The sequence below is a fragment of the Pan troglodytes genome, chromosome 18 (assembly GCF_028858775.2).
Source record: "Pan troglodytes isolate AG18354 chromosome 18, NHGRI_mPanTro3-v2.0_pri, whole genome shotgun sequence".
Classification (NCBI taxonomy): Eukaryota; Metazoa; Chordata; class Mammalia; order Primates; family Hominidae; genus Pan; species Pan troglodytes.
This window is the reverse complement of record NC_072416.2, coordinates 56867028-56894366: the sequence shown is the minus strand read 5'-3', so window position 1 is coordinate 56894366 and position 27339 is coordinate 56867028. Positions and strand designations below refer to the sequence as shown.

At 39.8% G+C, this 27339-nt stretch overlaps 1 long non-coding RNA gene across 2 annotated transcripts in view; it reads right to left on the bottom strand.

Moving 5' to 3' along the window:
• The window catches only part of LOC107968867 (uncharacterized), a 443383-nt gene that overhangs the window by 317025 nt on the left and 99019 nt on the right, over positions 1-27339 (bottom strand). The window contains exon 3 of one of the 2 annotated variants that reach the window (XR_002939988.3): positions 24268-25254. The exons of the other annotated variant lie outside the window; for it this stretch is intronic. This is a non-coding gene — a long non-coding RNA (uncharacterized LOC107968867). Of the gene's footprint in view, positions 1-24267; positions 25255-27339 lie in introns of those variants that run through there. 2 annotated transcript variants of the gene reach the window in all.

The following is a 27339-nucleotide window of genomic DNA, read 5'->3' as shown; positions in this document are numbered from 1 at the left end:
CACCAGGAGATTATATCCCGCGATGGCTTGGAGGGACCCACACCCAGAGCCTTGCTCACTGCCAGCACAGCAGTCTGAGATCTAACTGCAAGGTGGCAGAGAGGCTGGGGGCAGGGCGCCCGGCATTGCTGAGGCTTGAGAAGGTAAACAAAGTGGACAGGAAGCTCGAACTGGGTGGAGCCCACTGCAGTTAAACAAGGCCTGCCTGCCTGCCTCTGTAGACTCCACCTCTGGGGGCAGGGCATAGCCGAACAAAAGGCAGCAGAAACTTCTGCAGACTTAAATGTCCCTGTCTGACAGCTTTGAAGAGAGTAGTAGTTCTCCCAGCACGGAGTTTGAGATCTGAGAACAGACAGACTGCCTCCTCAAGCGGGTCCCTGACCCCCAAGTAGCCTAACTGGGAGGCACTTCCCAGTAGGGGCCAATTGACACCTCATACGGCCAGGTGCCCCACTGAGACAAAGCTTCTAGAGGAACGATCATGCAGCAACATTTGCCATTCTGCAGTATCTGTGGTTCTGCAGCCTCTGCTGGTGATACCCAAGCAAACAGGTCTGGAGTGGACCTCCAGCAAACTCCAACAGACCTGCAGCTGAGGATCCTCACTGTTAGAAGGAAAACTAACAAACAGAAAGGACATCCACACCAAAACCCCATCTGTACATCACCATCACCAAAGACCAAAGGAAAATAAAACCACAAAGATGGGAAGAAACCAGAGCAGAAAAGCTGAAAATACTAAAAATCAGAGGGCCTCTACTCTTCCAAAGGAATGCAGCTCCTTGCCAGCAACAGAACAAACCTGGATGGAGAATGACTTTGACGAGTTGAGAGAAGAAGGCTTCAGAGGATCGGTAATAACAAAATTCTCCAAGCTAAAGGAGGATGTTCGAACCCATCACAAAGAAGGTAAATACCTTGAAAAAAGATTAGACAAATGGCTAACTAGAATAAAGAATGTAGAGACGACCTTAAATGACCTGATGGAGCTGAAAACCATGGCACGAGAACTACGTGGCGCATGCACAAGCTTCAGTAGCCGATTCGATCAACTGGAAGAAAGGGTATCAGTGATTAAAGTTCAAATGAATGAAATGAAGCAAGAAGAGAAGTTTAGAGAAAAAAGAATAAAAAGAAATGAACAAAGCCTCCAAGACATGTGGGACTATGTGAAAAGACCAAATCTACGTCTGATTGGTGTACCTGAAAGTGATGGGGAGAATGGAACCAAGTTGGAAAACACTCTTCAGGATATTATCCAGGAGAACTTCCCCAACCTAGCAAGGCAGGCCAACATTCAACTTCAGGAAATACAGAGAACACCACAAAGATATTCCTCAAGAAGATCAACTTCAAGACACATAACTGTCAGATTCACCAAAGTTGAAATGAAGGAAAAAATGTTAAGGGCAGCCAGAGAGAAACATCAGGTTACCCACAAAGGGAAGCCCATCAGACTAACAGCGGATCTCTCGGCAGAAACTCTACAAGCCAGAAGAGAGTGGGGCCCAATATTCAAGATTCTTAAAGAAAAGAATTTTCAACCCAGAATTTCATATCCAGCCAAACTAAGCTGCATAAGTGAAGGTGAAATAAAATCCTTTACAGACAAGCAAATGCTGAGAGATTTTATCACCACCAGGCCTGCCTTACAAGAGCTCCTGAAGGAAGCACTAAACATGGAAAGGAACAACCGGTACCAGCCACTGCAAAATCATGCCAAAATGTAAAGACCATTGATGCTAGAAAGAAACTGCAGCAACTAATAAGCAAAATAACCAGCTAATATCACAATGACAGGATCAAATTCACACATAACAATATTAACCTTAAATGTAAATGGGCTAAATGCTCCAATTAAAAGACACAGACTGGCAAATTGGATAAAGAGTCAAGACCCATCAGTGTGCTGTATTCAGGAGACCAACCTCATGTGCAGAGACACACATAGGCTCAAAATAAAAGGATGGAGGAAGATCTACAAAGCAAATGGAAAACAAGAAAAGGCAGGGGTTGCAATCCTAGTCTCTGATAAAACAGACTTTAAACCAACAAAGATCAAAAGAGACAAAGAAGGCCATTACATAATGGTAAAGAGATCAATTCAACAAGAACAGCTAACTATCCTAAATATATATGCACCCAATACAGGAGCACCCAGATTCATAAAGCAAGTCCTTAGAGACCTACAAAGAGACTTAGACTCCTACACAATAATAATGGGAGACTTTAACTCCCCACTGTCAACATTAAACAGATCAACAAGACAGAAAGTTAACAAGCATATCCAGGAATTGAGCTCAGCTCTGCACCAAGCAGACCTAATAGACATCTACAGAACTCTCCACCCCAAATCAACAGAATATACACTCTTCTCAGCACATCACACTTATTCCAAAATTGACCACATAGTTGGAAGTAAAGCACTCCTCAGCAAACATAAAAGAACAGAAATTATAACAAACTGTCTCTCACACCACAGTGCAATCAAACTAGAACTCAGGATTAAGAAATTCACTCAAAACCACTCAACTACATGGAAACCGAACAACCTGCTCCTGAATGACTACTGCGTACACAACGAAATGAAGACAGAAATAAAGATGTTCTTTGAAACCAATGAGAACAAAGACCCAACATACCAGAATCTCTGGGACACATTTAAAGCAGTGTGTCAAGGGAAATTTATAGCACTAAATGCCCACAAGAGAAAGCAGGAAAGATCCAAAATTGACACCCTAACATCACAATTAAAAGAACTAGAGAACCAAGAGCAAACACATTCAAAAGCTAGCAGAAGGCAAGAAATAACTAAGATCAAAGCAGAACTGAAGGAGATAGAGACACAAAAAACCCTTCAAAAAATCAATGAATCCAGGAGCTAGTTTTCTGAAAAGATCAACAAAATTGATAGACTGCTAGCAAGACTAATAAAGAAGAAAAGAGAGAAGAATCAAATAGACGCAATAAAAAATGATAAAGGGGATATCACCGCCGACCCCACAGAGATACAAACCACCCTCAGAGAATACTATAAACACCTCTATGAAAATAAACTAGAAAATTTAGAAGAAATGGATAAATTCCTCGACACATACACCCTCCCAAGACTAAACCAGGAAGAAGTTGAATACCTGAATAGACCAATAACAGGCTCTGAAATTGAGGCAATAATCAATAGCTTACCAACCAAAAAATGTCCAGGACCAGATGGATTCACAGCCGAATTCTACCCAAGATACAAAGAGGAGCTGGTACCATTCCTTCTGAAACTATTCCAATCAATAGAAAAAGAGGGAATCCTCCCTAACTCATTTTATGAGGCCAGCATCATCCTGATACCAAAGCCTGGCAGAGACAAAACCAAAAAAGAGAATTTTAGACCAATATCCCCGATGAACATCGATGCAAAAATCCTCAATAAAATACTGGCAAACCAAATCCAGCAGCACATTAAAAGGCTTAACCACCATGATTAAGTGGGCTTCATCCCTGGGATACAAGGCTGGTTCAACATACGCAAATCAATAAACGTAATCCAGCATATAAACAGAACCAAAGACAAAAACCACGATTATCTCAATAGATGCAGAAAAGGCCTTTGACAAAATTCAACAGCCCTTCATGCCAAAAACTCTCAATAAATTAGGTATTGATGGGACATATCTCAAAATAATAAGAGCTATTTATCACAAACCCACAGCCAATATCATACTGAATGGGCAAAAACTGGAAGCATTCCCTTGGAAAACTGTCACAAAACAGGGATGTCCTCTGTCACCGCTCCTATTCAACATAGTGTTGGAACTTCTGGCCAGGGCAATCAGGTAGAAGAAAGAAAGAAAGGATATTCAATTAGGAAAAGAGGAAGTCAAACTGTCCCTGTTTGTAGATGACATGATTGTATACTTAGAAAACCCCATCGTCTCAGCTCAAAATCTCCTTAAGCTGATAGGCAACTTCAGCAAAGTCTCAGGATACAAAATCAATGTGTAAAAATCACAAGCATTCCTATACACCAATAACAGACAAACAGAGAGGCAAATCATGAGTGAACTCCCATTCACAAATGCTTCAAAGGGAATAAAATACCTAAGAATCCAACTTACAAGGGAAGTGAAGGACCTCTTCAAGGAGAACTACAAACCACTGCTCAAGGAAATAAAAGAGGACACAAACAAATGGAAGAACATTCCATGCTCGTGAATAGGAAGAATCAATATCGTGAAAATGGCCATACTGCCCAAGGTAATTTATAGATTCAATGCCATCCCCATCAAGCTACCAATGACTTTCTTCACATAATTGGAAAAAAAACTACTTTGAAGTTCATATGGAACCAAAAAAGCCTGCATTGCCAAGATAATCCAAAGCCAAAAGAACAAAGCTGGAGGCATCATGCTACCTTACTTCAAACTATACTACAAGGCTATAGTAACCAAAACAGCATGGTACTGACACCAAAACAGAGATATAGACCAATGGAACAGAACAGAACCGTCAGAAATAATACCACACATCTACAACCATCTGATCTTTGACAAACCTGACAAAAACAAGAAATGGGGAAAGGATTCCCTATTTATGCTGGGAAAACTGGCTAGCCATATGTAGAAAGCTGAAACTGGATCCCTTCCTTACACCTTATGCAAAAATTAATTCAAGATGGAATAAAGACTTAAATGTTAGACCTAAAACTATAAAAGCCCTAGAAGAAAACCTAGGCAATACCATTCATGACACTGGCATGGGCAAGGACTTCATGTTTAAACACCAAAAGCAATGGCAACAAAAGCCAAAATTGATAAATGGGATCTAATTAAGCCAAAGAGCTTCTGCACAGCAAAAGAAACTACCATCAGAATGAACAGGCAACCTACGGAATGGGAGAAAATTTTTGCAATCTACTCATCTGACAAAGGGCTAATATCCAGAATCTACAAAGAACTTAAATTTACAAGAAAAAATCAAACAGCCCCATTAAAGCGGGCAAAGGATATGAACAGACACTTCTCAAAAGAAGACATTTATGGAGCCAAAAGACACATGAAAAAATGCTCATCATCGCTGGCCATCAGAGAAATGCAAATCAAAACCACAATGAGACACCATCTCACACCAGTTAGAATGGCGATCATTAAAAAGTCTGGAAACAACTGCTGGAGAGGATGTGGAGAAATAGCAACACTTTTACACTGTTGGTGGGACTGTAAACTAGTTCAACCATTGTGGAAGACAGTGTGGTGATTCCTCAAGGATCTAGAACTAGAAATACCATTTGACCCAGCAATCCCATTACTGGGTATATACTCAAAGGATTATAAATCATACTGCTATAAAGACACATGCACACATATGTTTATTGCAGCACTATTCACAATAGCAAAGACTTGGAACCAACCCAAATGTCCATCAATGATAGACTGGATTAAGAAAATGTGGCACATATACACCATGGAATACTATGCAGCCATAAAAAAGGATGGGTTCATGTCCTTTGTAGGGACATAGATGAAGCTGGAAACCATCATTCTCAGCAAACTATCTCAAGGACAGAAAACCAAACACCGCATGTTCTCACTCATAGGTGGGAATTGAACAATGAAAACACTTGGACACAGGGTGGGGAACACCACACACCGGGGCCTGTCATGGGGTTGGGGGAGGGGAGAGGGATAGCATTAGGAGATATACCTAATGTAAATGACGAGTTAATGGGTGCAGCACACCAACATGGCACATGTATACATATGTAACAAACCTGCACATTGTGCACATGTACCCTAGAACTTAAAGTATAATAATAATAAAATAAATAAAATAAAAATAAAAAACAAGTAGAATAATACACTAAAATACAACTTGTTAAACATTAGTCAATAAGGTAGTCTAAAAGTTTGATCTAATAAAGTTTCAAAAAACAGTGAAAAAAATAAATAAAGATAAATAAAAAATAAAAAGTGAGCAAAGGACATGAACATACACTTCTCAAAAGAAGATGTGCAAGTGGCCAACAAACATGAAAAACTACTCCACATCACTAAGAATCAGAGAAATGCAAATCAAAACCACAATGAGATACCATCCTACACCAGTCAGAATGGCTACTAATAAAACGTCAAAAAATAGTAGATGCTGATGAGGCTGTGGAGAAAAGGGAACACTTATACGCTGTTGCTGAGAATGTAAATTAATTCAGCCACTGTGGAAAGCAAAGCAGTGTGGCAATTCTTCAAAGAACTTAGAACAGAACTACCATTCAACCCATCAATCCTATCACTTGGGCACACAGCCAAAGGAAAATACATTGTACTACCAAAAAGACACATGCCCTTATATGTTTGTTGCAGACTATTCACAATAGCAAAGACAGAATCAACCTAGGTGCCCATCGATGGTGAATTAGATAAAGAAAATATGGTACATATACATCATGAAATACTATGCAACCATAAAAAAGAACCTTGTCCTTTGCAGCAACACGGATGCAGCTGGAGGCCATTATCCTAAGCAAATTAATGCAGAAAGAGAAAACCAAAAGCCACATGTTCTCACTTATAAATGAGAGCTAAACATTGGATACATGTGGACACAAAGACAAGAGCAATAGACAGTGGAGACTCCAAAAGGGGGCAGAGAGGGAGAAGGACAGAGCCTGAAAAACTATGTACTGGTACTAAGCTCACTACCTGGGTGATGGGATTAATCAAACCCCAAACCTCAGCATCACACAACATACCAGTATAAGAAACTTGCACATGTATCCCCTGAATCTAAAATAAAAGTTGAAATTAAAAATAAAATAAAATAAAATTCAGGCCGGGCACAGTCACTCACACCTATAATCCCAGCACTTTGGGAGACCGAGGCAGGCAGCTCACCTGAGGTTGGGAGTTCAGAACCAGCCTGACCAACATGGCGTCTCTACTAAAAAAAATACAAAAAGTAGCTGGGCATGGTGGCATGTGCCTGTAGTCCCAGCTACTCAGGAGGATGAGGCAGGACAATCGCTTGAACCCAGGAGGCGGAGATGGCAGTGATCCGAGATCATGCCACTGCAGTTCAACCTGGACAACAGAGTGAGACTCTGTCTCAAAAAATAAAATAAAATGAATAAAATAAAATAAAAATTCATCAATTTCTTAGCAAGGTTGATTTTTTTCATATTAGACTTTCTTGGTTTTTATTGGACTTTTCACTACCTTTTAAATTAATTCATGGAACATAATTATATTAATATGTAAGTAGGCCAGGAGTCATTGCAAAGGAGGAAGAAAAATTCAATTCAATAATGGCTCCCTTTTGTTGACTACTTATTACATCCCATCATTGCTAATCTTCATCTTCATTCTGAAAACTGGAAAGGTAGAAATTACTGTTCCTATGGTTTTTATTATTTTTATAGATTTTCTTATGCTATAGACATTATTTTGAGGCTTTTTACAGGCACAGAGAAGTTATTATATGTCCAAAGTCAGATAGCTAGAAAGCGGGGAAGCAGAGATTTTAAACCTAAATCTACTAACTCCAAAGCCTGCATGTTTTTTTATTACACAATGCTGATCATAAGAATTTTTTCTAGTATAAACTGCGGCAGAAAAATTATTAGCTGTGGTAGAGAAAGAAACAAATAACACTAACACAAGCCTCTTTTAAATTATGAAGATAAAGAACATAAATAATCATATTGATTTTCAAATGTAGAACTGAAAATTAGACATATTTAAGAAACAACTCTTGGTCACAGAAAATATGAGGTAAACAGAAATTCAAAAAAGATTGACTATCACTAGAGTAATGTCTCATAATTGCTACTTGGACACAACTTTAATTTTAGTAGGTTAAGTGAATGCAAGTGATCCATCTTAGTTTTAGAGAAGCAGGTGCTGCTTTTGCTCATGAAATTCTCCTGGCAGATTAATTGAAATTGGCTTGGCTATAAGTACTCTCAGTTGATTTGGGAACTGGCTCAAGAGTCACGAACAAGGAATAATCATAAACCTCTGAGTACCTAGTTTTCCAGCAGGGTGGCATAGGGATTGATGGACTGAGTTTCATTTAGCATCTTCATTAATGGTCTGAAAGAGGCAGCAAATAGCTTGTTAATGAAATTCACAAATGAGACATCGCAAACACTGATAAAGATCGCTAAATTATCAAAGGAAACTCACAGAGGAAAGATCTCTAGACACAAATGAATAACCTATAATGCAACATGGAAAGCCAGAGTTGAAACCAGGATGTATGGGGAGTGGTATTCGGGAAGAAGCTGATGGGGAAAATTTTTTTTTATAATATCAAATGTTTTTATTGCTTACTTATAAATATTTTGTAATTTATAATTTCTGCTTCCATGAATCATTTGGGAAAAAGTAACATTTATGACATCATCTGCTAAGACGTTTCTTCCTCCAAAGCACCATTTCTAAAAGTGACCCAGGAGTTGGAGTGAAAAGTCAATTAAATCTTAGCTTATAATGTTAAATGGCAGCCAAAAAGAATTTCTTTGGCTTACTGCCCTATGATAGAGCAGAATTTGGAGTCAATAAGACAGATCTGAGATGCAAACTCGGGTATCTCATCTGATCCAATTTTTTCACCTCTAAAATGAGAAAAATAATACCCACATCACAGGGCTGCCTTTATGGTGATGAAATGAGACAATGTGTGCAAAAAGCAATAGGCATGATGCCTACCGTGACTGGAAGCCCAGCAAATGTTGGCTACATCTGAAATGAAGCAGGCTTTGATCCATCCCTGCGTCGAGATGGGTTGCTGGACTCAGGAATGAGCACTTTAACTCCCAAAATATGAAATTAAACCCGAGAAAGCCCCAAGAAGAGAAACAGGAAAGGAAGCAGCCAAGTCAAGAGAGAGACAGAAGAACTTAATCCAGGTCACTAATTCCAGAAACACATCCGAAGTGCGCAAGGCTGAAAATGCAGAGTAAATTTTTAACACGAACAAGATGAAAGTAAGACTAATGGGGCGAAATTAAGGGAAAAAAATAGCTTAAGCTTTAGATCATAGAAAAAAATTTTCCTTGACACTTCTATTAGATACTGCAGAATATTCATACAAGGGGAATCGTAAGTGAATCATTTCTTGAAGTGTTTCAAATTAGTTGGATAATGGTTCAAAAAGTTTATCATTAGGGGAAAAAAAATCCTCCTGACTCCTTTTGGGCTCTAATGCCTTTGACAATAATTCTCATATTACCATGCTCAAAACTATCCAAGAAGCAGTAAACAGGAAAGACAAGAAAGAGTGTGCACTCTTTGTTTTTTTTTCTTTTTTTCTTTTCTTACCCCACCACCGGCACCCCCTCCCCTCAGACAGTCTCACTCTGTCACCAGGCTGGAGTGCAGTGGCTCGATCTCGGCTCACTGCAATTTCCGCCTCCTGGGTTCAAGAGATTCTCCTGCCTCAGCCTCCCGAGTAGCTGGGACTACAGGCGTGTGCCACCACGCTCAGCTAATTTTTGTATTTTTAGTAGAGACGGGGTTTCACCATGTTGGTCAGGATGGTCCCAATATCTTGACCTCGTGATCTGCCTGCCTTGGCCTCCCAAAGTGCTGGGATTACAGGTGTGAGCCACTGCACCCGGCAGAATGTGCACTCTTAAAGATAGCATTAACCACCTTTGGAGGACCCCCACTCCCCCTGGAGAACCCACAAAACTTGGGAGCAATAATCGCTGCTCATTGAAAGCTGACAATTATGACTGACAATAAAGTTAATTGTTACCCCAAGAAAATTATCTAAGAAGTTCTAAAACTGTAATAGAGTAATTGACCCTTTTCTTCAAATGCTTACTAAAACCCCTAATAAGTCACTGGACAGAATTTTCACAGACTTAAGTTTCCTTTCTGTTTATAAATTATTCTTAAACATTTTGGTATCTGCTACTACTCTATATAATGGTATCTGATTTTTTTCACATAATTATGTATGCCATTATTTCACACCTAAATCACCCAGATTTCATGAGATTCTGCAAAATAAATCAGTCCTTTCAGATGCTCCAACCACATGGCAAATGTGACATTCCCCTCAGTACTGGAAAAATCATTACCCGAGACAAGCAAGAGGTTTCTGATGTGGCACGGGTTGGATAGCCAGCAGATTACACATAAGAGCCAGAAGAAGAAATATCCAAGGGGAAAGGAAGGCAGCCATCTGATTTATGCATCAAGATACACTAAAAAAAAAACATATTGTGCACTATGTGCCAGACACTGTATGAGGTCTTAGCAATTTAACAACGACCAATAAAAACTAAAGTACTACCCTCAAAGATTTACATGCTCATGAGGAAGGCACTCATAAGGAGACAAATGAATGCAAATGTAATATATTTTCCAGGAGACATAAGTATTACAGAAAAACATGAAAGGGTTAAGGATAACTTGGAGATGGGAATAGGGGATACAGCTATTTTAGTTTAGGAAGTGAAAGAAGATCTCTTAGTAGATGACATCTGGGGGAAAAATCTGAAATAAGTAAGGGAGGAAGCCAACCTGATTCAGAAAAATCACATTTCAGGTAGAGAAAAAAGCAAGCATAAAGGCTCTACTCCTGCATATGTCAGAAGCAGCAGGAAAGCAAGTGTAGCTAGAATGGAGTTACCAGGAACCTGCAGGTATTCTAGGTGGAGGCAGCAAAGGTGATAGGAGTGATAACCAGGCAGAGGTCAAATCATACCAAGCTCTGAAGGACAGGGGCAAGGAACAGGACGGCACTGAAGGTTTTGCAAAAGTGAATAACAGAATCAGATTCACATTTTGAAAGATCGCTCTAGCTGTTTTTTGGAAAATAGATTTTACTGGGTGCAAGCTAAAGGTAAAATAAAGAGTGAAATATGGAAGCCATTTTATTGGGCCAGGAAAATATGGAAATGAGAACAGGAGGGATAGAAACTAGCCTATAGGCTGGGCGCGGTGGCTCACACCTGTAATCTCAGCTCTTTGGGAGGCCGAAGCGGGCAGATCACTTGAGGTCAGGAGTTCAAGACCAGCCTGACAAACATAGTGAGACCCCCATCTCTACTAAAAATACCAAAAAAAAAAAATATTATAGGCGAGGTGGCGAATGCCTGTAATCCCAGCCACTCAGGAGGCTGAGGCACAAGAATCGCTTGAACCCAGGGAGGCAGAGTTTGCAGTGAGCTGAGATCACGCCACTGCACTCTAGCCTGGGTGACAGAGCGAGACTCCATCTCAAAAAAAAAAAAAAAAAGAAAGAAATGAAACGAAACTAGCCTATAGACTCAGAAGACATTTTGAAGATAGAGCCAATAGATTTTGCTGATGTGTTAGATGAGAGGAACGCCAATTAGTTGAGGGAACGTGCTGCTAAGACACTCTGAAGAGGTGGTTTATAAGTGAGCTGCCTATGCTATCGAAGACAAGCAATATGTGTATGTTTGGTGTCTCTGGGAGAACAGATGATGGTGATATATTTTTTGTTCCTTTAGTAAATCCCCTTAACTATCTGGTGTCCATTAACCTCCTGAATCTTTTTCAGTTGATATACGTGGGCTTTGGTAAATTCCTGAATCTGTACACCAGTTTGGGGAAGTCATATCTTTTTTGTCATTCACTCTAAAATTGATCCTTCATGTTTCAAACTATGCCTGTCCTTTTCCAAAGTCACCTTACACAAAACCCAAATTTACCAAATACCAAGTTTACCATATTACCTATTCCTTGCCCCTGGCCTTCAGGGTTTGGTATGATTTGACCTCTGCCTAGTTATCACACTTATCACCTTTGTTGCCTCCACCTAGACTACCTGCAGGTTCCTGGAAACTCCATTGTAGGTACACTTGCTTTCCTGCTGCTCCTGAAATATGCAGGAATACAGCCTTTATGCTTGCCTTTTTCTCTACCTGGAATGTGATTTTTCTGAATCAGGTTGGCTTCCTCCCTTACTTATTTCAGATTTTTCCCCCAGATGTCATCTACTAAGAGATCTTCTTTCACCACCTAAGCTAAATACAGTAAACTTGAGCATGTCCTCCACACCCTTTCCAAACCATGGGGATTTCAGAGTGCTCCATCCTGAGTTCTTGTTTTTGGGATTTATTCTTGGTTAATGGGGAAATGGGACCCCGTTCTATTCCAGATGTTATTCCAGAAACAGGTTGTTCTGCTTCTCTTCCCAAGTGCCTTTTTGAGGACTGCCCTCTATATGTCCAGCATGATAGACCAATGCTCTGAAACAAGTGAGACAGTCTTCTTTGGTTTGTTTCCTAGTGATGCCTAGAACTTCCTAATCAATCTAAGCCTATTAGAAAGCCCCAGACATTCTTGGTGCTCCTACTTCCCTTACACCTGTTAGTTAAGAAGTCACAATATCATATTATCATACTGATTCTACCTCAGGCCTGACTATGCATCTGTCCCTCTTTATTTTCATCATCATAGCTTTTTTTTTTTTTTTTTTTTTTCCTGAGGCAGGATCTCGGTTCTGTCACCCAGGCTGGAGTGCAGTAGCATGATCACAGCTCACTGCAGCCTCCACCTCCCAGGCTCAAGCGACCCTCCCACCTCGGTCTCTCGAGTAGCTGAAACCTCTGAGTAGCTGGTGCCTTCCTCATCAGGATGTAAATCTGTCAGTGCCTTCCTCACCAGCAAAATTAGTGCACCACCATGTCCGACTAATTTTTTTATTTTTTGTAGAGATGAGGTCTTATTATGTTGCCCAAGCTGGTCTTGAACTCCTAAGCTCAAGCAATCCTCCCACCCTGGCCTCCCAAAGTACTAGGAGTACAGGTGTGAGCCACTGCAGCCAGCCATTGTAGCTTTCATGCCAGCCCTCATCACCTCTCCCTTCTATTACTGCACTAGACAATTTGGTCTTCTTTCTTTCTCCATGGAGCTGTGGTAATCTTTCCTAAACACAAATCTGGTGATTTCCCACTACCCAGAGCAGGCTTTCAGACTGTGCTTATTAAACTCTAGGAAGCTCCTGCCCATCTCCGCATCTTCCACTGGAAGTGAACCCCATTTTCTTTGTTACACATTTGTCTTCTGAATGAGACTTTTTCAATGAAAGGTTTCACTGCAAGAGAGAGACAGAATGAGCTTGAAAAACACTGACTTAGACTGGTCCTAACTCCTTTACATTCAAGCGCCTTCAAAGTTAATCTCTTATTTCATCCTCCTCTCCAGTGGCTTTCCAATAATGCACAATACAGCCCAGCCATACTGGACTTTCCACACTTTCTAAAATATGCCATGCCCTCAAATATGGGCAGGCAGATAAGTTATTGCCATGACACTTCATATATTCTCAAAAAACGGTTGCTGTTACGAGCAACTGCTGTTGCCTCTTCTCACCATATTTATCCCTTCACCATCTTCCCTCATCCTTAAGAGACTCAAATTAAACATCACCTTCTTTCTGAATCTTCAAATGGGATGAATTTCTCTTGTATCACTATAGTTTATTTATGTAAGTATTTCCCAAACTGTGACATAAGAATGTATATTCAGGAACCCATACTGTCTCTGAGACTCCTATTTCAATGTTGTGTTTTTATTTTGCTGATAATCTACAAATAAAATTTACCAGTTTTAAAACAGAAGCTTTCTCTTGGGTGGATGAGTCTCCATTCAAATAAATTTTCATAGGATAAAGTTCTAGTTTTCTTAAGTGAGTATGGTTTCAAATGGAAGTCACAGGCATCTCTGGACATTATTCTGGGGTTCTCAAGTTGTGGTCCTTTTATAAAAAGTTTGTGCAAACATTTGATATTTGCTTTTACGTATCTCTTTGTAAATAACAAGCATGTTTTGTTTTAGGTGTTTGATTAAGTGTCTCCCTTATCCAACAGATGACAAAAGAGCTGTCTGTAGTTGCCAACATGTTAGTTGAGCAACTCCTCCCTGTCTCCATGGCAAAAAAAAAAAAAAAAGTTGAATTTTTAAATGAGTCCTAGAATCCTTTTGAGTTCTGACTGATAGGCAATTTGGGAAAGGCTTTGATTTCAGGATTTCTGACCCCTAAAATCTAATTATCCACCATAATGGACCTCACGGGTATCTCATAGGTGGCCTAAGCAGTATATTAGCAACATATCAGAGATTTGGAGACAGATAGCATAAAAGAGACAAAAACAGCTGGACCTGAGAAACAACGGTTCTGCAGCAATTATGTAGGAGACACCTGCTCTTCTTCTCGTCACTTAGTGATCACTGTAAAGGCAAGAAAATGTCCCTTTCTGCTGCTAAGGTCCTGCCACGTGGCAAGTGGGAACTAGAGATCACACAGACTTGGTGGCAGACCATTGAAGTTTATATGCTCTAGAACCCTGTATCAGTCAAGGTCCTGATGGGCAACAGATGACATACTCAAGGTGAGCAACCTGGGGGAGAAACTAATGAAAGGGACATTTACTAAAGAGTGGGCAGGGTGATGGAAAACCAATAAGGGAATGGCAAGGAAAAGTAGTACATACCAGAATCCAAAGAGGAACACTAAAGCTATAAGAGAAAGTTGCCTAGTGGAAGCTGTAGCCACAGAGAGAAAAACAAAGGCAAACAGTTAGACCCAGAAGACAGAAACCTGCCCTAACTCTCTCCTTACCCTTCTGGGTTCTCACTGGCTTAATCCAACAGGAAACTAAAAGATAAGCAAACTAATTAATGGAGTCCATAAAATTAATGCATAGAGCAGGCTTGGGAAAAGATAAAGAGTATGCCTGGAGATTCAAATGAAAGATACCAAAGATTCATAAGGAGGTAGGTAGCCTTAGGGGACATTTGAATATCAACAGTGTTGCTTTCCATGTAACCAGCATGAATCCTGCTGGGACAAATCTTATCCCCATGTCTCTGGAAATAGAGAGGATAAAAAATGATGATGATGATGATGATGACGACAGAGGAGAAAGAGATATGAAGAAGGAGGAGGTAAAGGAATAAATAACACAAAAAATGCTACTAATTTTAAAACCTGTGCATTTAATAACCATTTGTTGAACACATCCTAAGTGTTAGATGGTGAGCAAACCACTGATGACAAGAAGAGAAGAAGAGAAGACATGGTCTCTATACTTAGGAGCTTCCTATTTATTGGAGAAATCAGCTCTGTGAATTGATCAAGTACAGCATTAGCTACTACATTTATTACAAATAAATTTAATGCAACTAGCTTCTATGGCTATTTTATTCATTGTAATTATGATTATTTATAGTTGTTGTTAAGCTTTACATGTATCAGGCAGGCTGCTAAACTACTTAAATCAGACCTACCTCATATGACCAGGAGAGGATTAAGTTCAATTGTCTACTACTATCTTCACTTTACAGATGATGAAGTTGACACTTAGGAAGTGTGAGTTTTATTCAAAGTCTTCTGGTTAGTAAGAGGTAGAGCTGTGATTGAGACACAAGCATTCTGATTCTAGAGACACACACTCCTAACCACTACAAGGCACTGCCACCTGGGGTGAGACCACAGTGGTTTTCCTTGAAACATGCATGCAATCTGTACTTTTTCAAAATCCAAGGGAGTTTTCTTGATCTATCAATTTACCATGTTCCTTTTTATCCCTCTCAATTTACTAATTGCATCAAATATTACATTAGGTCAGCATTACACTAATTGGCACCATTTTGTTTACTAAATGATGACAGGGTAGAATGGCGTTTCCTTTCCTTGAGGCCCATCATTAAAATGATTATTCCCCAGGGGGTGACGTGGAAAGTAGGAATGAGCTACACTGCAGCATGCATGGATACCTGTGGCCTTTAACAAAGAGGATGGCCTTACCCCAAATTATTCCATCTGGCAGAGCTGTTACCTGCTGTAGTTCACACATGAATGGCAATGATTTGCATGCAAATAGAAGCCTACATGCTTTCTCGGAGCTAAGAGCTGTATTTCAACATTTCACAGTGGAATTAGCAGTGGACAGGATGCTGCAGCTTTGTGGATATGCCAGCTAAAACCCTTCTAAATACCAAGCTCTGTGTTTCACAGCAAGATTGTTTATTGAACCAGTTCGTGGAAGCTCCAAAGACTCCTCTGCTGAAACACCGCCAGCTCCAAGCTCTGATTTTGACATTGATATTGTCAGATGAGATTAAGCATTGGTCGTAATGAATGCTGGCAGACTTCTGTTGAGGTATGATCACCCGTGTTCCTGTGGCTAAGTAGCAAAGCTCTAGACAGGAGCGAAGCTGTGGTCTTGGGAGTTATTAGTTGCTGTTTTTGTTTCTTTTTCCTGCTCCCTAATATGGTTTGGCTGTGTGTCCCCACCCAAATCATCTTGAAGTATAACTCGTAATTCCCACATGTTGAGGGAGGCACTCAGTGGGAGGTAATTGAATCATGGGGGCAGGTCTGTCTTCTGCTGTTGTCATAATAGTGAATAAATCTCACGAGATCTGATACTTTTAAAAAGAGGAGTTCCCCTGCACAAGCTCTCTCTCTTTGCCCACCACCATCCACGTAAGATGTGACTTGCTCCTCCTTGCCTTCTACCATGATTGTGAGGCCTCCCCAAGCCATGTCGAAGTGTAAGTCCATTAAACCTCTTTTTCTTCCCAGTCTCGGGTATGTCTTTATCAGCAGCATGAAAACAGACTGATACACTTCCCCTCATCAGTTGCCAATTTCCTAGAAGATAAAGGGCAAGTTTTTAATTGATCTTCATGGATCTTCATATTCTGAGCCATTCTGATCATTAACCCTCATGCTGTCTCACTCCTTTATACTCCAACAATCCACAAATACTGTTATTTGCCCTTACACATGATGCAGTACTAAACTTTCTTTGCTTTGCCCATACTGTTCCCACCTTCTGGAATGACTTCCTTCACTATCTTTGGATAGTAAACTTTTACTCATCCTTCAAAAACCTGTTCAGGCTATTCTGAGAGACCTTCCCTCATTGTTCCAAATAAAGATGATTTCTATATCTCCAAAACCTGATCTATATCTTTACTATTACTGCATGAAACAATAAGACAAATAAGCACACAGAAGTCTTGCCTGTAGAGTCTTATCTCATCTTTATATATCCAGATCTCAGCACGATGTTTGGCATATAGTGTATACTCCATCCTTATTTGTTGAATTTAACTGAATTCCTCTTCCCAGGTACAAGGTATAGGAGGTATTTGGGAGTTTAAAACAAACCATAACATTATGTTAGCAATTCATGAATTAGTACTAAATTTTTTATGATGTTTGTTTTTGTTTGTTCGTAAAAATGCACTGATCTTACCAAAAAAGACAAAACAAAAAAATACAAAAAAGTTCCTTGATCTCCTTAACCAGAAAAATTGCTTTCAACAGTATGGGCCAATGCAGATCTATGATCATGTTTATATCTATACAGACATATATAAATACTCTTATATAATCCAGAAATACAGCTTTGTTAGATTTTTTTAAGAGATTTGCTTTGAATAGTAGGAATGAGTTATCGTTTGTAGAAAAAAGATGACACGATGGAGAAATAAGTATTCCCTCCTGATGGAACAAGACAGTGAGGCTTGCTGAAATCCATTTAGCACAATCAGTTGGTCTATTATTTCCCAATTATGAAAGTGGAGAAATGAGATATTTAATCAGGACATATTTTAGAAAGTTGTAACATATTTGCTTATTTCCCTAAGGCTTGTAATGAAGAGCTCTTAATATTTCATTTTCATTATTACCAGAAGAGAAGAGTTGTAATAAAAACTCTCCTTGTGGTCTTGATCCCAAAGCAAAAGAGAATTTCAGCATCTCTAGGTCATCTGAGCAATGACCCTCACAGTGAAACTAGGTGGAGAACTACTGGAGATCAGGATTCTGGATCCATTTCTCAGTCCATTGCCATTCTTTGTCTTTGCCAATAATCTCTACTTCTAACTCACAGGACATCTTGTATTTAGAATCTCTTCTGTGCTTGGAAGGTTACGGAAAATAATCATTCCCATATGCATGCTAAAGTGGACACCTTCCACTGAACACCGAACTCCTCCACAAGTTCAGGACTGACAGCCACAGATGAGTAAACTGAGGCACATTTGCGAAAACATCAGGAAGAGATTGGAGTATGCCATCTTTAAGATCTTTTTAAGCTAAAAATTATCTCATTTAATTAGTGCCCCAATATTATCTGCTGAAACAGAGGTGTAATCATTGAACCAGGGAATATCATCAAAGACCAAAATGCTGATTGTGACTTATTACTAATTTTGGCTGCCAAATCCTTCTGTTTTTTGAGAGGTTAGACTTACCTCTGTTAGATCTAGGTTATAGCTAATTGTATTCTGTTCCTAAACAGATTAAGATCACATTGCTGAGAATTGGGAATAATTGTAGAATGCATAAACAAATGACTGCTCTCTGGATAAAAACACAAATTTCTCAATGTCTTGTTCTCATATTCCAGGTCTTAGACTAGTCATGCCCAAAAAAAGCTTTCACTGATACAGCGAAGGTAAGGGTGAGTGCAGCCCTCAGGATATCTAAGTCAAACTAGACAGGGCTGCCTGCTTCCCATTTCCAGTGTGGTCTGCGGTGGTGTGTCTGATAAGAACGGACAAAAAGCAGATAGCATGATCACTGTGATGAAAAATGAGAAGTGAAGAACAACCAGGTCCCAGCGACCCCTGACACAGTGGCCCTGGATAGCTAAATTTCAGCCATTCCTAAACATCGAATGGGAAGGAACAGGTTCAATTCATTAGGTGTTTTCAACCTGCTTTTTCTTTTTAATATATGTATACTGTGAAAAGAGGGTCAGTTTGTGTTTGGAAAAACCAATATATTTATTTGCATTTAGCTGTCATCTATTGGGAGAGAAGTAAAATTAAAGCATGGAAAGGAGAATTATTTGAAAAGGCAAACTAGTATAAGCAGGAGAGGGCAAAACTTTGCATAGTTTCTTTAAAATAATGTCTTTTAAAGGTCATCTAATGGGGTGTGAGTGTGTGTGAAAAACACACTGGTTTATTCACCAAAAAGAGCCCAATCTGGCATGTAGCATAGCTTTCTCACAATCCAGGGAAGAGGGACCAGGGACTTTGGAAGCTGAACAGAGCAGAGTAGGTCTAAGTGTCTGTCCTCACATGGACATCTGAAGTCTCACTCAGATTTCATTCTCATTCTCCCCTCCCTTTCTCTTCCTTCTTTCTCTCCCTCCATCTCCATCTTTAACTCTGTCTTTTTCAACCTATTTTCACAAAGGATCCTGGCTGCATCCTGTCCCAGTCCTTTGTGTCCTAACAGGAAAATCTCAATCCCTCCTTTCTTGCCTCTTGATCCCATCCTGGCAAGCTTCCAATTCAAAGATGTCTCAATTAGCTAAGCATGAAGACACAGGACAGACCAAATGCTTCTTTAAATACTGAATCCTTCTTATAAAGTAACTTTGACTTGAAATAAGATCTACAGATTAGATAACAGCATTTTGTCAATATTAATCTCCTGATTTTGATCATTGGGCTCTATTTATGTAAGAGAATGTCTTTATTTTCAAAGATACATACCAAAGTATTTGAGGTTAAAGAGACATCATAGCTGGAAATTTTTTAACATTTATTTTAAAAGTTCAGGAGTACATGTGCAGGATGTACAGGTTTGTTACATAGATAAACATGTGTCATAAGGGATTTGTTGTACAGATTATTTCATCACCTAGGTATTGAGCCTAGTATCCATTAGTCATTTTTCCTGATTCTCCCCTTCTTCCTATTCTCTGCCCTCCAGTAGGCCCCAGTGTGTGTTGTTCCCCTCTGTGTCCATGTGTTCTCATCATTTAGCTCCCACTTATAAGTGAGAACATGCAGTATTTGGTTTTCTGTTCCTGCAATAGTTTGCTAAGAATAATGGCCTCCATCTCCACCCATGTCCCTACAAAGGACATCCTCTGTTCTTTTTTGTGGCTGCATAGTACTCCATGGTGTATATGTACCATATTTTCTTTATCCAGTCTATCAATGATGGGCATTTAAGTTGATTCCATGTCTTTGTTATTGTGAATAGTTCTGCAATGAACATACATATGCATGTGTCTTTATAATAGAATGATTTATATTCTTTTAGGTATGTACTCAGTAATGAGATTGCTAGGTCAAATGGTATTTCTGTCTAGGTCTTTGAGGAATCACCACACTGTCTTCCACAATGGTTGAACTAATTTACACTCCCACCAACAGTGTTAAGGCATTCCTTTTTCTCCACAACCTCATCAGCATCTTTTATTTTTTGACTTTTTGATAATAGCCATTCTGACTGGTGTGAAATGGTATCTCACTGTGGTTTTGATTTGCATTTCTCTAATAATTAGTGATTTGGGGCTTTTTTCCATATGATTGTTGGCTGCAAGTATGTCTTCTTTTGAGAAGTGTCTGTTCATGTCCTTTGCCCACTTTTTAATGGGGTTGTTTTTTTCTTGTAAATTTGTTTAAGTAGCTTGAATTATTTTCAAATGTTTTCAAAGAAAAACCATGTATATATAGAAAAAGAAAGCCAATGTGACAAAATGTTAACATTTGGAATACCTGGGTGAACAATATCTGGAATTTTTTGTATTATTCTTCCAACTTTTCTGTCATTTTGAAGTTATTTCAAAATAAAAAATTAAAAGGGGCTCTTCTATATTTTTAAACATTATCATTTTTATTTGTTATCACAGTAAAGATCCTCTTTACCCAGTGATTCTACTGGGGAAGATGATTGAAAAGCAAGGAGCTATACCCTGACACAACTCAAACCAAACATATTATTATATAACACACACAAGAAAAATCGCATTCTAGAAACCTGGACAAATTTTTCCATAAAACTTAAAATGAAGTTGTTCTCATCTTTTCATTTGCCCATTCATTTAGTCATAGAATATTTATTGAATACCTCCTGTTCAAAATGATCAAAAATGCTCTGGTGCTCACAGGCTGCAAAGGAGACACACACAGTCACTTCCAGGACTGCATGGTAAGTGTTAAAACAGGTTCTATGGAAAATAGAGGCAAGGAACGCCTGTAATCCCAGCACTTTGGGAGGCTGAGGCAGGCAGATCACTTGAGGTCAGGAGTTTGAGACCAGCCTGGCCAACATGGTGATACCCTGTCTCTACTAAAAATACAAAAATAGCCGGGCGCGGTGGTGCGCACCTGTAATCCCAGCTACTCAGGGGGCTGAAACAGGGGAATTGCTGGAACCTGGGAGACAGAGGTTGCAGTGAGCCAAGATTGCACCACTGCACTCCAGCGGGGGTGACATAGTGAGACTCCGTCTCAAAAAGAAAAAAAAAAAGAAACGAAAATAGAGACAAGGCAACCTTTGCCCAGTCTTTTAAGGGATCAGAGAGGCCTTCCTAAAAAGGGGATGTTTAATATGAGATCCCTAGGGAAAGAGGAGTTGGCTAGATGAAGGAGGTATGTGTGAGCATGGGAGAGCAATAATATCCCAAGATGTGAAAAGACTGGGGCCTAGCATTGGGGATGGAGAAGAGGGGAGGCTCTAGCTTACAAAACAGCTAAAACTGAAGAGTCAAACAGAAGCTTTATATGCTCTACTGATGGTTGGGAATTTTATTCTGAATGCTACAGGATTTTTAAGCAAAGGAGTAACTTGCAAAAATTATTTTTTATAATTTTAATTTTGTTACTGGTGGAAGTACTGATTTGAGAAGAGCAGAAATGGAGCTCAGGAGACCATTTAAATGACTCAACACCAAGGCAAATTAAATGATCTTACATCATTTCTGTCTTCTGGAACCAACTCTTTTAAGTCAAATGGACAAACTCATGTACCCCATATCAGGTAGATGATAAAGCCAGGTGTTCACACTCTAAACCTGCTTGAGATCATCACTGTGGGCTCAACTTCCATGATGGCTTTGCTATCCTTGCTCTAAATCCTGTGTCTGATTCTGGGAGTTGACCCCATATCCCTTTACAAACCCACTGTCCCTTCTAACCTTCTCTTAACCCTTCACCTCTTGCTATGAAAGTCAGTAAAAATGACAACATCGCAATGAAGCCAAAATTATATTGCTTAAAGCCATAAAACTAAATAGAAACCAGGTTATCAAAATAGACTTTTCAACGAAGGTTATTGCTTCACTGGGCTTCACAAATGAAACCACAAATACCTCTTATGGTCAGTCCAACTCACATATTACAAATACTGAAATGCCCTTTGTCTGCCAGGTGAACTTTTAATGATACCTTAAGACCCAAATCAAAGAATACCTATTTGGTAACACTTCTCTGAATGGCCCCTGCCCCAAAAAGGTGAGACATTCACTCCTGTGTTCTTACAGTACTTTGTGCTTGCTTCTTAAATACATGGCTCCAAACCCTAGCTTTGCAACTGATTTTTGGGCAATGCTGATCATGTTTCTTCGCATCAGTAAAGAAGAGAGAAAAACAGAATTTACTTCCTAGTGTCAAATGAAATAATCACTAATGAATTCTTGCCTGGGTCCCCAGTACATGAAAATAACAGCTAGTGGTTGTGAAGAGCTTACTATGGTGTCATTTATAATTTCCCCCACTAAAACAGGAGCTCCTTTAGTGAAAAAGACTTAATTACCTATGAATCCTTACTATCTAACAAGCAGTCTGGCATGTAGAGGGAGCTCCATACATACTTGTGGAGGGCATGAATGAGTGGGTCTAAGCGGGATATCCGATGATCAGTGTCCACTGCCACAAATAAATTAAAGCCCTGGTTCTTGGCAGATTCCCGGTGATGAAGTGTCTGGGTTGGTTCACACAGCCACAGGTTGAGCTCCAGCTCAGCGAGCCTGCTGAGTCGTTTCTGCACACCGACTATCTCTGACTGCTCTTCATCCCAATCGCTGGCTTAATCACCTCTGCTGGTTTCTTTCCTGCGTCTTGGGGAGTGAAAAGTTTCTGCTACTAAAAGAATGACTGCCTGTGATCCCATCCTTTCCATTTGGACAGTCTCCTATTATTGTCGATTCTCCCCTTGCTTTAACAAGTGGCTTCCGCTTCATCACAAAGCATTCTGTGCTTATATCTCTCTTTATCTCTGTGTGGAGTGGAGCAGAGCAGAGAGAGTTCCTCCCTGCCCACATTGTGCTGACACTGAAAGAGACACAATCATCAGGCGGGGAGGAAAGGTGGCTTTTGAATCAGAACAAATGCATCCCAGCTCAATTCTATGCTTCGTTTAATTAGGAATCAATTGGCTCTGGCCACCATGACTGAGTTCCTCTTTTCATAGGAAACCAGAACTCACTCTCTCTCTTTACTTGTAGGAGAAGTGCAGAGAGACAAGGAAGAACTGAGTGGAGTTTGGAATAAAAAGCAGTACCTTGCAGAAGGAGAATCAGAGTGACCAAAAATACATATAAACAAAGATGATATAATGAGGAAATTAATCCCAATCCCAAAAATGTATTAAACACCTATTACTGATATGTGCTAGGAACTGTGCTAGAATCTGGGGGTGCACCTTTAAATAAGATTAGTTACTGCATTCAAGAAATTTGGTGAAATAAAAATCATATGATTATTGGGAGTAACTTACATTATTTAGCTTGAGAAGGGAAAGCAGAAGAGGTGCCATGAGGCTTATCTCAAAATACATGATGGGGTGTAGAAGTGAGCTTCCTCCAAGCCCCTTAAAATCATCTACAAAACGCTACCCTATCTTTCAACATCATTGTAAATGGGAGTTTCATAGGGCTGTACCTGAAAGCACCTAAAATCACAGCACTCCTGAGAAACAGTAATGTATAAGTGCCTAACTTTGTCGCTGCCAGTGATCCTGCTCCTTCTACCCCAAGCCAAAGAGAGAGATTCATGTGCTTGTATTAATAAAAAATAAATATTGGTATACCAGTATTTATAAATATTGGTATACCAGTATTTATAAAATACCAATAAATATTGATATTTTAAAATACCAATGCTTTTATTGGTAACATTCTAAGAACACGGGAAATGAAGACTAGGATACACAGCTTGATAGGAGCAGAACTGGAAGCTGATCATGTTTCACACGACCTCAGGAAGTGTGACTTCAGCTGTCATATGGGGGCTTTCCAGCCACAAAGTGTCATTGTCAAGAGTTGCAACCTTTTACTTCATCTCTTTAAATTCACACTTCATACCATTTGTCACACCCGATGGCTCAGAACCAACTCCAAGTTAGCACATCCCCTCTACTTGAATGTTTGTGACTGTCTCTATTTCTGGGTCACCTGGCTTCACAGCTCTCTTCCTCACTTTGTCTTCCTCCTTCTGAATTAACAAACTGACTTCAGAGGCAAGGCGAGGCTTGGCTTGGGACCCAGATGGCTGTGAGCACACATTTATTAGTCATAACTCTTAGAATTGCAAATTAATGAAGATTCAACTCAAAGTAACATAAGTAAAACAGGGGAATTGTTCAATCATGTGATGGAAAAAGGCTAGTAGGAGAGTTGGTTTTAAGCTTATCCCTCTCTATCTGTCCACCTGTCTATGGATCTCTATCTCTATCTCTCTGCCTCTCTTTCTTTCCCCATGCCCTGGCTCCACTTTCATCTGTGTACGTTTCATACTCAAACAGGAGCTCTCCATGCGGTCTCTGGAAGCTCCAGTCTTTCATCTTTAAACTATAAGAGCAGCACAAAGGACTGCCAACAACTTCCTTCCAATCTCCCCGGTAACAGTCAAAGTATTAGCTCTGATTGGATTAACTAGGGCATGTGCCCATTCCTGAAGAAAATGCTGTCGCACCAGGGATTGGATCAACTGATGGCCAGGCTGGTCATTCACACACCCCTGAGCTGAAGGTGTGTCACCTCTTGGTCCAAGAGAGGAGATGCTGTGCTTCCTAAATGAGTCTCCAGAAGCTGTTATTAGTGGGACTAATAAATGCTGAGAAGAGAAAGGAAAAAGCCAGAAATTTCCCCTGAGTTCCCACATTGGAACATGCCATCCTAGCTGAGCCTATAGCTTTCAACTATTTGAGAGGGCAAGCAAGAAACAAAGGCACCTGAACCCAATTTTAGGTGTATAAGACTCGGTTTGTTTCCTGTAGCTCATCATCCTCTTATGTCTTCTGGAAGGAAAAACTGATAGAAAGTGAGGGTGAGAGAATACACAACAGCGGGAAGGACATCTGTTCTCCATCTTTTGTGAGATCAGTGACATCAGATGTTAATAGAGGCAAAATATGACAGATCCAGATGACAACTGCTGGCAGGACTGTGGGGCTGTTCTAGCAGGAAGCTCTCACTTCGTTTTCCTTTAGGACAAGCACACCGATGCAGAGCTGGACCATCTGCACAAACAAATAAGTTGTTTCTGAATTGTAAGTGCTATAAAGAGGATTATAATGAGGATTTGAACTTCAGAGTCTAGCTTAACTTTGGATATGAGAAAGAAACTAACCATCACCTTTTCAAACCTGAATTGTCTCTCTTTACTTCTCCAATCAATTACAAAGGTCATGGATATGGAGAAATTGGAACCCGAATGGTTTAGTTCATATGAAAATATATAAAATATATTTCCACAGCAGAAAGAAATCTTGTCAAAGCATTTTTGAGTGGATTTTTGTTGCTGTTGTTCTGTTTGGTTTGCTTTTTATCTGCTGCTTCCCAATGTCCCATCACCTAAGGGTCACTTTATTGTACATTATTTCATCCATGGCTCTACTACTGGGATCTTCATATGGTGCATTTATGGAAACTCATAAATTTTTTGTTTTCATGGCACAAAGTGGAATTTCTAATAACAATAATGTTTTAAATACTATCAATCTCATCATTATCATTATCAATACCAAAAACTATAAAATAAAAACTTAGTACAAGTTTTTATACTAAGTTTAATAGCCATATTGATGAGTGTTTGCAACGCATCATGTTCCCTGTAAGCACTTTATCTGTACTGCCCAAAGTAAGTTTTACAGCAAAACTATGAAGCAAACACTTTTTTTTAATCATCACATTAAAAAACAAAAATTGATACACAGAAGCCAATGCCTCAACCAGTAGAGGCAGCTAGTGTGTCCTCCCCAACCTGTTCCAGGTCCCTCTCAGCAAACACACATCTTCTGTTCCTTTCCTCTGCCTGCTGCGCTCTCTCCAGCATTTGCAACTGCTGCTTTGTATTCTTAATGCTCTGTCAGGAAAGCTATGTTTTCAGGGCATAATCTCCATGGCCATAAGTGGTGACCTATCCCCACGTGGCTAACTTCCACCACCTGGCTAACTTCTACTCATGACCTTAGAATAAAAGTCGCCATCTCAGAGTGGCCACTTTCAACGTTCCCTCTTTTTTTTTTAAACAGAGTTTCACTCTGTCGACCAGGCTGGAGTGCAATGGCATGATCACAGCTCACAGCAGTGTAGACTTCCCAGGCTCCAGCGATCCTCCCACCTCAGCCTCCAAAGTAGCTGGGACCACAAGCGCATGCACCACGCCTGGCTAAGTTTTGTATTTTTTTGGAGATGAGAGTTGCCGAGGCTGATCGCGAACTCTTGGGCTCAAGAGATCTACCTGCCTGAGCTTCCCAAAATGCTGGGATTTCAGGCGTGAGCCACCGTGCCTGACCAGCATTCCCTCCTCTTTGTAATGTACAGAGTGGGCAGAGATTATCCAGCACTTTCTTCCATGAGACTTGAAGTTTTGCTCGACTTTCACCCAGAGGTGTGTCCTCTGCATTCAGCTCAGTTTCAGTCATCTACTACATATTGCTGAATAGAAAAGTGACTATAGTCACTTCCCAGGTGGGTGGCAGGATGCTGGAGACCACTGTACTCTAAGCAGTTTCTCAGGACTTCCTCCATCTCCCATGGCCATTTTCCAATCCCTTTCTTTGCTAAGCCTTACCTCCTTGACTTGAAAACTATGGCTCTATCCCACATGTTATTTTCTTAAATACCTACAGGAGTATGGAAAAATAATAGAAATGTTTAAAGTCAACCGATCACAAATAGGAATATGTGAAGAATCTGACAAACTAGAGCATGCATGTCCTTTCTAATAGGGATGTTTGTTGCCCTAAGGATTGAGAGCCCAATATTCACCAGAACTCCCAAATATTCAAGGGAAGTCAGAAATATTGATTTTTAGTTTTATATGTAAAAATCTGTCACTATTTTAATATCATGTACAAGATATATGACATGGCACAACTATTTAACCCCTCTTTGCCTCTATTTCCTCATCTGTAAAGTGGGAACAATGTTGGAACCTAACTCTCAAGGCTACTATGAGATATACATTATTTGATATTTATGAAGAGTTTAAAGCAGTTCTTGGTGTATGGTAAGTGTGTACATACATATTTGAATATGTATCATCTAATGAATATGTAATATTCAATTTCATGTTAAATACATAATTGAATATTGAATTT